The 18,583-nt window shown below is 39.7% G+C and overlaps 1 long non-coding RNA gene across 1 annotated transcript in view; it reads right to left on the bottom strand.

The window, feature by feature from the left end:
- Positions 1 to 16,853, bottom strand: part of LOC131034212 (uncharacterized) — a 35,403-nt gene extending 18,550 nt beyond the window's left edge. The window contains exon 1 of the long non-coding RNA XR_009371879.1: positions 16,750 to 16,853. This is a non-coding gene — a long non-coding RNA (uncharacterized LOC131034212). The remainder of the gene's footprint in view (positions 1 to 16,749) is intronic.
- Positions 16,854 to 18,583: the final 1,730 nt, after the last annotated feature.

The raw sequence follows: 18,583 nt of genomic DNA, 5'->3' as shown, positions 1-18,583 counted from the left end.
TCAACCAAGTATTTGATAGCTTAACATAATTTTCTTGTCAAATAAAATGTCATCTTGTCTTTGTTTTGATAAGGAAGGATGCATCCTTGTTTAAGACAGTTTGGATTGTTGATGTTGATTGTGTTGGTCGAGTGATAAGTGGTCATTTGTGTGAGTATTTTGTATCTGATCGGATGAATATGTACAAGGTGTTGTCATGTTTTTTTGGGTGATTTTCGATGGTTTTTCGATGTTTTTGGATTTTGTGTAATATTTTTTGAATGTTTGTGGATTTTGTGAGTCATTTTTGAATGTTTTTGATATTTTGCGAGACATTTTTGAATGTTTTTGTATTTTGCGAGACATTTTTGAATGTTTTTGTATTTTGCGAGACATTTTTGAATGTTTTTGCCAATGAATCACCAGTAATGTAGAATCCACTTCCATCATCTAGATTGTAAGGGCATTGCCCCCAAGTTGGACATGATTTATGAAAAAGTGGGATGCTAGACGCATGAAGTACTTTCTTGGATGACAGATCAAATAACAAGCCATGGTTAGATGGATGGATGTGTGTATGTATGAATGTGATCGCAATGAGCCTGAAAGATACTGGAGCCATTGCCTTTACGAGTGGCGCCTGTTTGCCAGGTTTTCGCCATCGTACTTACCCAAGGTGCCACTGGAGTGGTTGTTCACCGTTTGGATGCATGATTTTTCTTTACTTTTTTGAATGTTTTTGTATTTTCTTTAGGACATTTTTCTGAATGTTTTTGGTATTTTCTGATATGCAGGGGAGCCTGATGCCTTGTACACCTTAGGTATAAAACCGTTTGAGGTGCATGCTATTGATTGGATCTGCGAGCGGTTCTCCGTCTGATGTAGCCAACTGATATGCCCCGGACCCAAATACAGCAGTGACAACATATGGGCCCAACCAGTTTGATTCAAACTTGCCTTGATGTTCTCTGTTTGGTTGGTTGCGAGGATTTTCTCGAAGAACAAGATCACCTACCTCAAATGTACGAGATCTAACTCGGTGATTGTAGCTTCTACTCATGCGCTGCTGATAGGCTTTGAGGTGATTGTATGCAGCTTGTCGCTTCTCATCTAGTAACTCTAAGTCCTGAAGACGAGATACTCTGTATGCTTCATCATCGATGAGATTGTGCAATGAAACTCGTAAGGATGGTATCTCGACCTCAATAGGTAAGATAGCTTCAGCACCATAGACCAATGAATAAGGAGTTGCACCTGTAGGGGTCCGAATGCTAGTTCGATATGCCCATAGCGCTGGATTCAATTGAACATGCCAATCACGGCCAGCATCATTGACTGTCTTCTTTAGGATCCTCAATATGTTTTTATTGGATGCTTCGGCTTGACCATTGCCTTGTGGGTAATAGGGAGTGGAAAAGCGGTGTTGGATATGAAATTTCTCACAAAGCTCACGAACATCCTGATTTTTGAAAGGAAGACCGTTATCTGTGACAATGGACATGGGCACACCATACCGGCAGATGATGTAATTGAGGATGAATGAGGCGATCTGCTTGCCGGTGACTTGGGTAAGTGGAACAGCTTCGATCCACTTGGTGAAATATTCGGTGGCGGTAATAATGAATTTATGGCCATTGGATGAAGATGGATGGATTTTACCCACAAGATCAAGACCCCATTGACAAAAAGGCCATGGTGTTGTGATTGGTTGTAGTTCCTGTGCTGGTGCATGTATCAGGTCACCGTGAACTTGACATTTCTTGCATTTCCTGACAAAGTAGTAGGAATCCTTTTCCATAGATGGCCAATAGTATCCAGCTCGCATGATCTTCTTGGCTAGTGATGGACCACTTGAGTGAGTCCCGCAAATTCCTTCATGTACCTCTTCCAAAGCCTTTGTTATCTCACCTTGTTCCAGACATCGAAGGAGAGTACCATCAAGACTACGTCGGTATAGGGTTTCGGCAATAATGGTATATCGAGCAGTTTGGCGAATGAAGGTTTTTCGTTGGTTATTCGATTGGTTGGGAGGAAGGGTGTGATCGCGAAGATAGGTGTAGAACTCACCGTACCATGGGGATTCGGAACCGACAAGGCGACATATTATTTCAGATTCAGGGATATCATAAGCGGGGATCCAAAGCTGTTCTACCAAGAACTCGTAGCATGTTGAATTCTGTGGAAGATCTAGTAGAGATGCGATGGTAGCCATGGCATCAGCAGCTCGATTCTGATCTCTTGGTATCTGCTCAAAAGTGATAGTAGTAAATGATGTTTTTAGATTGTCCACCATTTGCTTGTATGGCATGAGTTTATCATCTTTGGTCTGATACTCATCTGTTGCTTGTCGAATGACTAGTTGGGAATCGCCATATACTTGTAGTTCTTGTAATTTCCATTGTATGGCTAATCTGAGTCCTGTGATCAAAGCCTCATACTCTGCTATGTTGTTTGTGCATGGAAATGTGAGCCTGTAAGACTTCGGGATGCTATCACCTTGAGGTGTGATAAACAGAATGCCTGCCCCCGAGCCGTGCCTAGTGTATGAACCATCAAAATATAGTTTCCATGGCTGTGCTTCTGTGATCATGAATATCTCTTCATCTGGAAAATTGGAAATGAGAGGATGATCGCCTATGAGTGGTGCATCGGCCAACTGATCTGCAATAACTTGCCCTTTGATAGCCTTACGGTCCACATACTCAATGTCGAATTCACTTAGAATCATTACCCATTTGGCCAAACGACCTGTCAATGCTGCTTTGCTAAGTAAATACTTGAGTGGATCAATCTTTGCAATGAGTTGCACCTTGTGTGTTAACAGATAGTGCCGCAATTTAGTGGCTGCTAAGATTACTGCTAGGCAAGCTCGCTCAATAGGTGTGTAATTGAGTTCATAGCCAACCAGTGTGCGAGAGATGTAGTAAATAGCACACTCTTTACCTTCTGTATTATGTTGTGCCAGTAGTACACCCAATGCTGTACTTGTCGCTGAGATATAAAGTAACAACGGTCTACTTGGATCTGGTGGCATCAGCAAGGGTGGATTCATGAGATAGTCTTTAAGTGCCTGAAATGCTTGCTGGCATCTGTCATCCCATTGAAAGCGGATGTTCTTGTGTAGCAGGTGTGTGAATGGGTGACACTTATCAGCCAATTGTGGAATGAATCTTCGGATGGATTGAAGTCGCCCTTGTAATGTCCTTAGCTGGCTGATATTCTTTGGAGGTGGCATGTCCATGATTGCTTTAACCTTTGCTGGATCGACCTCAATGCCTTTGCTTGAGACAATGTATCCTAGAAGCTTCCCGGAGGTCACTCCGAAGACACATTTCTTTGGGTTGAGTCGAACATGATATTGTTCCAGTCTATCAAAGATTTGATCTAAGATATGGAGATGTCCTCCTCTTGTGAGTGATTTTGCTAGTAAGTCATCCACATAATCTTCCATCATAGTATGCATCATGTCATGGAAGATGGTGGTCATTGCTCTTTGATAGGTCGCTCCTGCATTCTTTAGACCAAAAGGCATTACATTCCAGCAATATGTGCCCCATGGACATGTGAAAGCTGTCTTATGTTGATCTTCTGGTGCGATCTTTATTTGATTATATCCTGAAAATCCATCCATGAGTGAAAGCATCGCATGTCCTGCTATTAGATCCACTATGATGTCGATATTTGGTAGGGGAAAGTCATCCTTAGGACATGCCTTATTTAGATCTCTGAAGTCAGTACAAATGCGGATGCCCCCTTTTGGTTTGCCGACAGGCACAATATTGGAGATCCATTCTGCATAATCAATTGGTCTAATGAAACCAACATCCAGGAGTTTCTTGAGTTCTGTTTTGACTAGCACGGCAATCTGAGGATGCATCTTACGAAGCTTCTGCTTGACAGGTTTGGCTCCTTTTGCTACTGTGAGATGATGCATGACTAAATCAGGATCAAGCCCAGGCATGTCTGCATATGACCATGCAAAGTTGATCTGACGCTTCTGGAAGAACTCTATAAACTTAGGTTGTTCCTCTGGAGTGAGCAGAGATGCCAGATGTATGATATGAGGGTTTTCAGGAGTCCCCACATTGTATTCTTTAGTCTCCTCAATGAGAATCGTCGATCGTTCCTGTTGTGTACTAGCAGGGAGAATGTCAAACCCTTCATCCTCAGGCGCCTCAGAGAGGTTTTCACTGTTGGATACGCTCTTTCTTTTTACTTTTGTTGGATCAAACAGTGCCACAGTGTGGTTTTCACTAGAAGATCCATGTTTTAATGTTATATTTTTGCAGCTGAAGGGTTTGGCATCCGCCCCGAAGTATGCTGCGCTATTAAGTTCAATGGCGAATCCAGCTTTGTGATCCCCGCTTGGTAGATTATCCCTTAATTCCAAAAAGTCAATGATAGCCTCATCATTTTGGAAGAGGTCAAGACATGGGGGATTTGGTTGGTTCCATTCAATGAGTTCAGGGTGGACAATGGGCATTACGTCATCGATTAGGTTAAGTGCGGGAGATGTATCAGTGAGGGTTAAAACAGTGTGGTGAAGGTAGTTGATGGTACTTTCCCTATCAGAATCAGGCGTAGGATGAGACGTAGGGTCTGTGGAAGATGTTTCCAGCTCAGGTACCCAAGTGGTCTTTATCTGTGCTTCTCCGTAAACAGGAATGTCTTTGCGTGGCGGAGGTGGTGATGTGTCTTCCTCATCTGAAGTGTTAAGTTGCACTGAATCGAATTCCCACTCATGTGAGTCGGTCTCTGAATCACTTTCCAGCATCCGATTGCTATACCATACTGGGATGTCTTTGGAGTTAAATACTGCAGGCGTGATTGGTTTATGTACTTTTGTGGTGATCAATGCTGCAGGAACCGTGATGGGGTTTAAAGGATTTGTTACTGGAAGTATTGGTAATGGTGACTCAGTGGCTTCTGCTAGAACTACTGGCGCCATAGATGTTGCTGCGGGTTCTGATACAGTTGCTGCTGCTATTGGTGTTATTGACGGGATTACTGGTTCGATTGGTGGTATGTTTGGCACTGGTGATGGTTGCGGTGGGGTTGTGAGCCTCGATGGGGCAATGGCAATATTGCTTGATGGTGCTTTGATTATGAAAGGTATCCTCTTTGCAGTAGGTGGGCAAAATGGTTTGCTGGGTTTTCCTTTGAATCTGAGTTTAGGAAGGATCTCTTTTTCAAAGCCAAGGCCTGTATTACCTTTAGGCTTGAATTCTGGTAGTAGAGGTTCGTGTCGTCCTTGTTTGCAGTATCCCAAAGCACTCTGACCATCATATCCCATTCTTTGCATAATGAGGAGGCCTTTGCCATATTGTTCCGTAGGAAGTGTAACTTGCGGTTTGTCAGTGGTGATGGGATCTTTATAGATCCAGTCCGCTAGGTCCTCATTTTGTGTTTCTTCCTCTTGACTCTTTCCAAGGATGAAAGGCGTTAAGGCACATGCTGGCGTGATTAGTGGTTGCTGGAGCAACTGCTGTGGTTTACCATGTGTTCTAGGAGAAGTGGGCATTTGTCCCACACAAAAGAGCTGACTCAAGTTATATTCTCCAGGACCTTCCTCTGCTACTTTCATCTTTAGCTTTTCTTGCTTGGGCATAGGGGTGTTTGAACTGGCAAGAGAGGCGGGATTTACATATGATGTGGAGGAAATGTCTTCCCTATTATTAGGAACAGTAATCTCTGGTTGATGGCTGATATTATGGCAAAACGCAAAGGGATTTGCATCGCCCAGGATTGTGATCTCTACACCGTTATGTGGGAACTTGATACATTGATGGTAGGTAGATGGAACGGCTTGCATGGCATGTATCCAAGGTCTCCCTAATAATAGATTATATGGCAGAGGAAGGTCTAGAACCTGACAAATTATGTGTTTTACCACAGGGCCCACTCGGATGGGTAGTACCACAGCTCCTTTGGATGAACGCTCTGCATCATCATAGGCCTTGATGGTGATCTTCTTGCGAGGATCCACTGATTCTAGTGCATATCCCAATGCTGTGACCAACTGTAGTGTACAAATGTTTAGGCCTGCTCCATTATCTATCAAGACTCGCTTGATCCTGTGTTGGTTGACAAATCCTTCAATGTGTAGCGAAGCGTTATGAGGTTGTTGGAAGGAAGAGTTATCACTTTCGGAAAAAGTGAGACAAGGTGATGACTTTAGACTTCCAACCATGGCTTGAAATTGGTCCGTGTTCAGGTTTGCAGGGACTGACGCCTCTTGGAGTGCTTGATCCAAGATTGTTTTATGAGAGGGTGACAGACGCAAAAGCTCCAAGATGGATATAAGCGCAGGGGTTTTGTCTAATTGTTCCACAAGATTGTACTGCTTTGGGATGGAGGTGGTGCCTTGTGGAGCTTCCTTGATGGTAACTTTGCCACGACGCGTAACAACATTGCAATTTGAGGTGGGATTTTTGAAGGTGATAGTTGCAATTTGTTCACCGGCATCATACAGGTGATTGACAGTGTAGTTATACGCAGCTTGCGTATAATCAGTGGTATCAGGACCTCGTCTGGAAGTGGAAGGACCCCTTTGATCTTGTGATGGAAGTGGATTCTTGAACATCTGATGATCATTATTGGTAGTTTTTGGGTCATGCCCTTCAATTTCAATTTCTCCTCGGTCAATAAGATCCTGAATGAGATCTTTCAATCGGTGACAATTACTTGTTTTGTGTCCTCTTCCTTGATGGAATTCACAATGTTCAGTATCTCTCCACCATGCCGGTTTGACCTGAGGCTCATAATTTGATAACTTAGGTAGAGTGATCAAATTCTGAGAAATGAGTTGTCGCATCACTGTTTCAATGGGTTCCCCTAAGGGAGTGTATGTGCGTTTTTGTTTTTGTGGACGGGGTCTTGGTTCATCATGAGATGTGATGCGACCTTGATTAGGAAGAACATTTGTGTTATTTTGAGGTGGAGGATTTTGTCCTGCAAATCGAACCACAGGTTGTGCATTTTGGATAGTTCGAGCATCCACAACCCCATCATTGACGATATTCTTATTCTTGTTCCAGAAGTTCGGTTTATCGCTATTGAAGCGCGGGCGAGGACCATCTTTTGGTTCATTAAAGATTTTGATGAGTCCTTTTTTGATGAGTGCCCTTTCACATTTTATACCTTTGGTGATCATATCGTTAAAAGAATCGGTGTCTTTGACATCCAGGTGAAATTCCATTTCTTCGTTTAAGTTGGAAATGAAAATTTCCACTAGTTCTCGTTCAGGTAACTGAAGAGAACGTCTGCTAGACATTTGGCGCCATCGTTGCAGGAATACTGAGAATAGTTCACCTGGTTTTTGTTTGGTATTGCACAGATCAGCCATGGTGATGTCGCGTTCAATATTATAAGAGTAATGAGATAGGAACTTCTGGATGAGTTCCTCAAATGTTCTTATGCCACCTGGTAGTCGGGAAAACCATGATGTGGTTGTTCCTCCCAAGCTTTGGGGAAAAAGGCGCATTAGGTATGTGTCCTCATAAGCGACTTCGAGACAAGCGGAATGAAATTCTCGGACATGATCACGGGGATCTCCCTTTCCTCTATATTTTTCGAATTTTGGTGTTTCGAACCCGCGTGGAAAGGGTGGCATATAAAGATTCCTATCAAACGGATAGGGACAGATGTCGTTAAGTGAGAATTGATTGGTCCTAACACCACTATGAAGTTGTTGGGCGAGATTCTCGACTTGTTGCCGCAACATCTCCATTTCATTTGGAGGAGGAGGTGGTGGGTTACCTCGAGGGATGTTATATCTGATGTGATTTCTACCTCTTTCCTCCTCATGGCGACTTTGTCTTTCTGATGCTTGTCTTAATTGGGCAAGATCAAAGTCTGAGGGGAGTTTGGCTCCTTCTTGAGCAAGTCTTAAGAAGTGAGCATCTGCGTTGCTCCTTAGTATTTCATCAAATAATCTGTTAAAATGAGGGTTATGCTGAACCCTTTCGATTGTTGAAGGAGTGGGTGTACCTGGGTTTTCATCATTCCCAGTTCCTCCAAGTGCTTCTTGAAATTCATTGAGGTTGTCCTCTTCTTCCTCAATTTCTATTTCTCGCTGCCTTGATCGTGATCGGGTTTGAGCCATTTTGTTTGCAAGTTTGTTTTGAAGTTGATTGAAGATGATGATGAGTTGGTGATGAAAGATTGATGATTGGTGATTTGTGTTGTATGGGGATCTCTAGCACTTTTAAGGTAGATGTAACCGAAATTCCTTCTTTGAATTGCTTGTTTGTTTTGAGGAGTTTGGATGTGATAAGGTGTAGAGAAATCTGAGATGTGTTACAGATTTTGACTACCTAGCAATGAGAGGATTCACTCATGAACTAGTTTTAACCTGCGTAGATGTGTCTCTTAGGATGAGCTTATCCTAGATGTAGAAACAATCTAAAAAGTGATGTGATGTGTTTTGATTTCAAGCAATATCTAAAAAAGAATCTTGGGACAAGAACCTCTTAATGTTTTGAGAGTTGGGATGGATTGATGATGAAGTGATGATGTATGAGTGAGATGATGGATGTTTTTGTTTTCAACTTCAATAAAAACTCTGTGTCACAAATGGGACAAACTCTACCTCTTCCCTTTCAGGCGTTGGTGGCACTTCTCGAGCTGTGTTGTAGGTGATACAGATGTTTGGGAAGAAGTTGGGATTAATCTTTCCTCCTTGACTTTTGTGATAACTCAGAGCTCTATATTGCATAAAAGCTCTGCGGTTCAGTGATTCTGAATCAAACTCGTTTGTTTTACCTTGAAGATAGAGACGCATGCGATGTAGAAAGACTCTATGTGAGACAAAGATTTGTCTATTGAGATAGAAGAATTTCCTCCTTTTGATCAAAGCCTTTGAGCTTAGTGGTCTCCTTTTCAAGGTGATATTCTGATGACACTTCTTCTTTCGCAAGATGTGAAGAATGGTCATAAATTTTTGATTCTTTGTTTGTTTGTACCTTGTTTTTGATGTTTTTGGTTGTGTTGACAGATGTTGGATGAATACTTTGTTTTTGGGATTGATTTTCTGATTTTTCTTTGACAAGAAAACAAAGCAAGCACACAAACACAAGAATGTTGCCTCAAAAGGCACAAATGAGTATGGGTCTAGATCAACCCAATCCTTGGACTTGTTTTTGACCCTTCCTTTAGATTTATTTTAAGGTGTAATTCCAAAGCCTGAAGTCGGCTCAATTTGCACTAGGTCTGTAAAACGAACACACTTCAAACACTCTTTATCCCTAAGGTCAAATGGCCAGTTGTGATAAATTTAGCCCACATCTTGATATTTCTTCGACTTTGGTACTACATACCTTATGAATCCCGCCGTGGCAGGTAAGGATGTGATATACTAAGTCTTGCACGAGCATAACAAATAGATGATCCCTATGATGGGGGAGTCACCACTTTTATCAAGCCACAAGTGACCTTTCAAAAAGCTATGTTTCTACTCAAGGAAATATGTATGGTGAGTATCTTGGGAGCAAAACCATCTATGCTCTTGCACTAAATTATACCTCAAATATCCTCAATCAATAGAACGGGTGGGCTACTACTTAAAGGTGTTTAGTCATGTTCGATGTTTTTGGACATAAGTTCATTCTGCAGTGACTCACTTAAGAGCCTTGTAACTGGTGGTGGGGCCCATTTGTCCTTTCGGCCAGTTACACTGTAGGAACAGCTATACCCAAGGCTACAGCTTTCGCTCACACCTGATTTCTATAGCGGCTCGAAGGATTTACCGCTCAAGGTCGTTCCCAAGAGTGATGTGTCTCTTGGCAGGCCTCTCTTAAAAAGATAAAATTTGAGCGTTACTAACACTTTTCTCTTGCACCTAGGACCATGAGAGCCAAGGGAGAGGATAGTGTGTGTTAGAGGTAGGACCACTCGACCAACTCTTTTGCACAAGTGTGTCAAACACAAAATTCACTTGTTCCTTTTAATTTGTCATCGCAATGATTTTCTATCTATTTGGAGATGTTGCTCCAACAATCATGGTGTTCTTTTTAATTTTCAAAGGCAATTGTTTGAGTAAACTAGAATTTGAAAATCCTGGTCAACTTAATGAAAAACACGTTTGCATGAAGTAAAATTGCTTTGAAAATGAGACAAGTTGATTGTGAATTTTATTTGCACCAAAAATGGAAGTGTGGATTGTGAGTTTTATCTTGATGCAAGAAATAAAATTTGCCTTGTTGATTTTAAGCACCAAAACGAAGTTTGTTTCCTAACTTGCAAAAAAATAAAGTTGTTTTTGTATAAGTTTGTGGTTCTTTTTACCTTTGAACAATGAAATTCTTTTTAAGAGCCCCAAACAAATGTGTGATTCTTTTTCAAAAGCCCAAATTTGAAATGTGAAGTTAATTTTAAACCAAAATAAAAAGTGAATTCATTTTTAAAACCAACTTCAAAAACAAGTTAGTAAAAAATATAAATCTACTCTTTAATCTAATTTAAATCTGCACAAAAGAGAAAAATAGTTAGTAAAATCCGCCTATTTGGTGGGCTTCTACAAGCCTAAATTTTTTTATTTTTTTTTTTGGTTTTTTATTTTTTTTGGTTACAAAGTGATTTGTACAACGTTTTGTTACAATAGCGCTAGTCTGCGTTTGAACAGAGGCACTATTTAACACAAACGTATTAAAAGAAAGGGAAAGACAGAGAAGGGAAAAACACTGAAACAGGGGGAATAGCGCCAAAATAATGCCAAACGCACCAAAACAGTGTCAAAATCGCAACCTGTGTGACATTTTCAACATTCAAACATGTTATTGGTTAAAAAAAATAAAAAAAATTGATCTTTTTGGTGTTTGGATTCACGTCGGGTTCACCAAATGATGCTCTGCAAAAAGGATTAGAAAATCTGTTTGATGGCAACACACACAAGAGCACAAGAAACAAACGTTAGTGTTAGAAACAAAAGATTATCCTAAACAGGCATATCAAGAGAGATATTAAGCATGAAATAGAAAGCATATAAACATAGAATGAAATAGCTAATCAAGATGCTCATAGTTGCTCCTCCCTTGTTCCTCTCCTCTCCAAGTCCCAAATGAGTGTAGCTCTCAGCTTTTAGCACTAGCCATGGATGCCATATGGAGATTCAAGATGGTTGAATATGATAAGCAAATACTATGCAAGAGTAGATAGTGATGCTATGAAAAAGCTCTATGCTAATGCCAGTATAACAACAATACTCTAAATGCTTCTTTTTTTGCTTGAGGAGAAGGGTTCTATTTATAGAAGAAATGGGGAAATGAAGGGTTAAGATTGAATGGTTTAATCAAGGGCCAAGTTTGAAAGTTGGGGATCCATGTGCACAATTGGCACCAATAAAATGGTGACAAGTGTCAACATAGGATTGGGTTGAGAGAAGAGGTTGGAGGCATTAAAGGCCTGAGAAGACCTCATGGTTATCTAGAAGGTAAGGGTCAAGCCTAAATTAAGATTACCCACTGGATTAAGAGTTAATTCAAGGATAAACCTTTGTGCAAATGTTTAAGAGATAATCATGGTCAAAGCATTAAAGGCTTGATGAGACCTTTGGGTTGGGTAGAGGTTGAGTCAAAACAAATGTTTTAACCATGTGGGAGGGTTTGAGGTAACCATTAATGGTTATTGGAGACTTTGGGGATTAAGTGGTTGAAGGTTGAAAGCCTTCAAAGGTTATCCAAGACTTTGAGGGTTAATTTGTTGAACACACAAAGCATTAATTGCTTTTCAAAGACTTTGGAGTCTTTGAGAAGTGACTCCAATTTGCTTAGGAATGTGACAATATTTAAGGGATGAATTTAGGCTAATTAGGAAGGGTTTAGAAGAATCTAGAAGGGGTTTAGGCATACAAGTGGATTTTGTAGGAAAATGCAAGTGGGATAAATATGAGAGAAGAGGTTGGAGGCATTAAAGGCCTGAGAAGACCTCATGGTTATCTAGAAGGTAAGGGTCAAGTCTAAATTAGGATTACCCACTGGATTAGGAGTTAATGCAAGGATAAACCTTTGTGCAAATGATTAAGAGATAATCATGGTCAAAGCATTAAAGGCTTGATGAGACCCTTGGGTTGGGTAGAGGTTGAGTCAAAACAAATGTTTTAACCATGTGGGAGGGTTTGAGGTAACCATTAATGGTTATTGGAGACTTTGGGGATTAAGTGGTTGAAGGTTGAAAGCCTTCAAAGGTTATCCAAGACTTTGAGGGTTAATTTGTTGAACACACAAAGCATTAATTGCTTTTCAAAGACTTTGGAGTCTTTGAGAAGTGACTCCAATTTGCTTAGGAATGTGACAATATTTAAGGGATGAATTTAGGCTAATTAGGAAGGGTTTAGAAGAATCTAGAAGGGGTTTAGGCATACAAGTGGATTTTGTAGGAAAATGCAAGTGGGAGAAATTTTGGTATTTTCAATTAAAATAAAATCATTTATTTCAATTAAATGGTGTAATTTGCATTTGGATAAATATTCAAATAAATATTAATTTATTTAAATGAGAAAAATGAAGATAAAGCATTAAAATGCTTGAAGACTTTGAGGGAAACCATTAAAGGCTTGAAGACTTTAAGGAAAACCATTAAAGTCTTAAGAAGATTGTAGAAGGAAGCCATCAAGTTTGAAGACTTTAAAGCCATCAAGTTTGAATACTTTAAGGGAAACCATTAAAGGTTTCAAGTGGGTGAGGATAAATAGGATTTTAAATAAATAATTTATTTAAAATAGTTGTGCAACTTGCTTTTGTAGGAAAATACAAGTGGGTGGAGGATAAAGGTGATTTAAATAAATTATTTATTTAAAATAATTGTGCAACTTGCTTTTGTAGGAAAATACAAGTGGGTGGAGGATAAAGGTGATTTAAATAAATGATTTATTTATTTAAATGTGAGAGGTGGGATTTTGGGGGATTTAAATAAATATTAATTTATTTAAATGTGAGAGGTGGGATTTTGGGGGTTTTAAATAAATATTAATTTATTTAAATGTGAGAGAAGATTGAATTAAATAAATATGATTTATTTATTTAATTAATGGTCTGAATTTGGTTAAGTGAATTAAATCAAATAAATTGAATAATTTATTTAATTAATAGGAGAATAGGGTTAAGATGAATTAATTAAGTATTAATTTAATTAATTATTAATTGATGGTTAAATAATCAAATAAATACTAAGTATTCATTTAATTAAGTGGACAGATTTATGTGACTACACTGTCCATGACCTCTCCCTCTGAAGTGTATCGGCCATGTGATAGGCAGATGCTCGTATGCCCAAACCTGCAATAGTGTCACTCCACAGCCCAGTCCCACTGATCCATGGTAGACAAACTGGTGAAGCTCATAATATAGGTGGGCCAACACACATGGACCCCACGCATATCTAGTGTGTTGCGTCACCAATATCTCCAGTGCTCCTCCCCAACCCACTGCCAACCCCCGTGTCGCCCTGTCCGGACATAGGAACCCACTGATAGCTCCTCCAATCACAGCTGGCAAGGCTAATCCTGTCGCGGTCATGGTGTCCCATGCCACATGTCCTGCTCTCATCTCTAGGCTGGGATCCTAAAACACCCATCTCAAAGCCTCTCTGTCTCCATCGCGATCGTATGGAATCAGCTCTCCATCGATCGGTATGTGCAGAATCCTATAAACATCCTCCAGGGTGACTGTCATCTCACCCATCGGCAAATGAAATGTGCATGTCTCTGAATGCCATCTCTCAGCCAGCGCAGTCAGCAATCCCATGTTTGCCCGAAACTCAGGCACATACAATACGTGTCTCAAACCCATCTCCTCGATGGTAGCTCTATCCTGAAAAGACAACTCCGGTCGCAACCTCTGTGTGGACGAGAATCTCTCCCGTGACTCTAGCATAGGCAAATACTCCTGCAGTCAAACAAATCAATCATGTTAGTCATGGTGGAATTCACTGTTCATCACAAAATGCTACTCGCTATCTAAATGCATATGGTTATCTATTCTAGTGACACTCACTGTTCATCACAAAGTGTTGCTATCTATCCTAGTAGTGCTCCCTGTTCATCACAAAGTACTACGTGTGTGACATTCCCTGTTCATCACAAAGTGTTACTCACATTTTGCACTCCCTGTTCATCACAATGTGCTGCTCATACCTTGGGTACTCCCTATTCATCACAAAGTACTCTATCTTGGTGCTCCCTGTTCATCACAAAGTGCCTTGATCTATTCTAGTCTTCCTAGAGGACCGGCTTGAGTGTATCCTCTCAGTAGCTTATCCAATCGACAGCGTATGTTCATCACAGAACTGCCAATTTGACCTAAAAGACCAAACCTTGCATTTTCAGACATAAATGCGTTTCTACCTCACAAATGCGCCTATTGACTGCACAAGCACGCCTAAACAACACTGACGCGCATGTTTGACATAAATGTGCCTAAATTGTTCACAAACACGACTTTGCAACACAAACGCCCCTGAAAGACGTAGACGCGTCCGCATTCGACACAAACGCAGTTCCAGACACAGACGTGCCTGGCACCGACACAAACGTGCCTGTCGGACACAGACGCGCCTAGCACCGACGCAGACGCGATTTCATGTTTTTGCACTTTTTTGTACACTATTCCTAGGCGCATTTATTGCTCTATTCGACAAGCATTAATGACAAAAGCAAATGCGTCAAAGTACGAGGAGGTTTGGTGGTACTTATCGGCTCTCCTGCCTCTGCTGGTCTCTGAAATCGGCGAACACGGTCGAATCTATGTACGAAAGCCATCGCTGCTGACTATTGCTACTCTTTTTCTCGCTCTGCACTTTGATCTCATGAAGGTGTAGATGACAATGAGGATGTCTTTTGCCCGTGGTCTATCTTATAGCCTACCCTAGCCCTCGCCTTCATTTTCTGAGTCAGTCTTCATCCCGTGACTCTGTCACTTTATCCGGTCAGTCCATTCTAGCCTTTCTTTCTTATCGAGAGATTGTCTGCAATCTTTTTAGACATTTTCATCCAATCTCTCGAGGGGGCATATCATTCCCATTCTGGGGCAACTTTGTATCAGTTCATCTTATCTTCTTTGAAACAACGCGACAAGTCGCATTGTCTCAAAGAGGGGCAAAATGTAGACACCTAAAATTGTCATGTCTAATTAAATAAATAATTTATTTATTTAATTATCTAAGCCTAATTCTTCTATTAATTAAATAAATCCTTATTTATTTAATTAATTCATTTATCCTCTTCTAGCCTTATTTCTCATTTAAATAAATACATTTATTTATTTAAATTATCCTTTTCCTAAATTAAATAAATATTTTATTTATTTAATTATCCCATTTCTTCTATTAATTAAATAAATTTTTATTTATTTAATTAATTCATTATCTTTTTCTACACATGACACATGTCATTCATCTCTTAATTCCTACACTACCTTTTATTTATTTAATTAATTCATTATCTTTTTCTACACATGACACATGTCATTCATCTCTTAATTCCTACACTACCTACCCCTTTCACTATTTTACTATTTCTTCTACCTACCTTCTAATCATAGCCGACCTCCTTTTACACCTCTCAATCTTATCCCTCCATTTCATATTGTGTCTTCTATTTAAGGAGATGCTTCCTTCATTATCAAACCCTAATCAAGCATTCTAATGATCCTAAGGAGCTAATAACTTGATCAATTGGCTACACTACGATCCTACTTGCAACCACATTCCGTTCTTTGTTGAGCTCTTGTGCACATAAAAATCTGAGAGCAAATATATCAAGCAAGATCAATGGGGATAGGAAGAATGAAGATCAAAACCCTATTGGACATGTGATGGTATAATCTTTGTGATTTCATTTGATTTGCATTGTCTTAGGTAATCTTCATATGTTATGGTGGATCTTTGTTGTTGTTAGGCTAGGGTTTTGTGGTTGAATTCATTTAGCCTTTCAATATTGTTGTTATTGTTATCCATTTTCACCATAAACAGCCGGTATTAACAAGTCTTCATGATGGTGGCTCTTCTCCATTTACTACTACCCATCTCAAAACTCCTAGCTTGTTAGCTTTGTCCCACATTAAATAGTTTGAAATGCCTACCAATTTTTGCTAGTGGCCAAATAAAGAAAACCTTCTGCCTCTACACTATTGAGTTTTGCAGAAGGAATGGCCAAGATATTTGGCTGCGGATTATTAAGTCACAGATTAGATCACACAACGCGACCAGATATGAGTTCATATACAGGCTTACTCCCCATTAATGACTGAGCTATTGAGCTATGGATTATTCACCCGCATTCTCCTCTCAATTAGGCACAAGTGCTTCTAATCGGGCACACCACCTTCAATCGGGGATAGAGGTAGACCTGGGCACACACGCTCAACACAAACGTTGTGGATAGATGTTGATCCGCTATCAGATGGGGTCTTTTGGGATAGGGGTTCCATGATCACGAACAAGGGCACAGGTGTTAAAGACAGAGCTTGAGCTACAACAAAGGAAAAGGGATAGAGGTTGAGCTATCTGGAACGAGGTTGAGTTCAACAACAGAGGTGAACGTATCCATAGGGACAAAAGTCGACATATTGATCGGGCATGACCCCTACTATCTATAGGCCGACAGATCTTGAGCTCTCAATTAGGAGCAACTATAGTATGGGCACGGGCGTTTGAAACAAATGACTAACATACCCCTTAAACCAGACTTCTAGGAACCAAAGAAAAAGACATTACCCATATCCCCCATTAACACTTGCTTTGAAACCAATGCTACAGAGAGAAGGAAAATAGATTTACCTGTTTGGAAGGGTAGACCAGGAAGGAGTGGAAGCAGCTTCAACATCATCCCAAACATGCAAACACTTGGTGCTATCAGGCATCAAGGGACCCGTGAAACGCCCAAGAACTGAAAGCCTAGATCCTGTTTAATTCTAGGTTAGGGTTTTTCCATATTCCCTAAATCTAAGGGCCAAGATTTATTAATATCTATGGTCGAGATTTGTTACGATTTTCTTAAATTTGCACTGACAAGTTTCCAAGCTGGCGGGTCTGGCAACGTGAATTTTGCCACCGGTCACCGAGAAGCGACGTCGCCGGATTGTCTTGCACTTTCACGGCGGGATTCTCCCACTAAAAGCCTATCGGCTTAAATATACACCCATATTGTAATGCTCTTTAGTTCTCTCTTCTGTGTTCTTGCTTCCTGATGTGAATTTGGCTACGTGCCTATGGATTTTCCATGTGCATTTTGGATGTAGATCATTTTGTGATGCTTTAATATTATGTTGGATGTTTTACTTGGTTGCAGTGTATGTCCTTTAGTGCATATCTTATGCTTAGTTTGAAGTGTTTTGTGATTGTTCTAAACCTGTGATGTATTGGATTTCCTTATTTAATGATTTATGATCATGTGGTTGCATTGAGATGTGTGATGATATGTTATGCCTTGATGATTATGATGGACTAATGAAGTGATTCAAAATTGCCTTATGTGAGATGTTGTTATTAATGATGGTTTGATTAATGAATGGAATGAACAAGTGATGTTAACTCAATTGATTGAATTAGAAGTACTAGATTATGTTGATTTTATTTTATTTCATTAAAAGGATTTAAATGCTTATTTATACAATTGATGGCATTCATGTTAGATTTAGTGGATGGATATGATGAAGATGATGTTATGATGTTGACTGTTTGGGGAATTATTATATGTTTATTGTTGCAATGAAAGAACATTGATGTTTTAATTTAATGCATTTAATTAGATGAGACTATTGTTATACTTATTTAATTGACAGGTAGATGTGGAAGGGATGATATTGCACCATTCAAATATATTAGAATGCATGCAATGTTAAAATCCCTTTATGATGATTTTAATTACTTTGATTATTTATATATATATGTATATGTATGAGCAAGTACACTTGACATGTGAATGTTTTAGTGGCTACAGGTTTAGGCATGGACTACAATTGGCTCCATGGATCTAAGCATGCTCATATCCTCAATGGTGGTTACAGGAGATAGCACATTGGTCATTCATGTGACCTAGCCCTAACCATTGTTCCTAATTTGGATGATAAGCCTAATTGCATAATCCTCTGGTTACCATTTAGGTAAAATTTAATTACCCAATTCCATAATTGTGATGACCAGTAAAGACTATTTGTGCATAGTCGGACATATGTGAATTTTCGTCATTTAATGAGTTTATATTGATGTTATTTTAAGAATGTTATGTTGAGAATGTACAATGTGTCAGCTATGTAATTGTTTTAAAGCGATCTAAACTATTTTATTTTGGGGGCTTTTGGGAGTTTAATTTGTCTTATTATTTAAATTTGAATTTTATTGTTATTATATTCCCACTCCAAAAAGAGATACAATTTGTCTTTAGCGCCCATTTTTAGACACTTGGTCTATTTTTCATGGCTTTTTTTCTCAAAAACCCTATACTTGTGAATTTGGGATGATTGATTGGGGAAGATTGAATGGGAGGTATTTTGTGAGTAGTGTAGCATTCAAATCTTGTGGATTAATCCTATGGGTTGTCTAGAGATCTTCTTCTTCCTTGGTGTGTTCATTGTGCATTTTCAATTTGAAGTTTTCTCCCAACTTGAGGTAG

Source organism: Cryptomeria japonica, chromosome 3 (assembly GCF_030272615.1).
Source record: "Cryptomeria japonica chromosome 3, Sugi_1.0, whole genome shotgun sequence".
In the NCBI taxonomy this organism is placed as follows: domain Eukaryota; kingdom Viridiplantae; phylum Streptophyta; class Pinopsida; order Cupressales; family Cupressaceae; genus Cryptomeria; species Cryptomeria japonica.
This window is presented reverse-complemented; position numbering and strand designations above follow the sequence as displayed.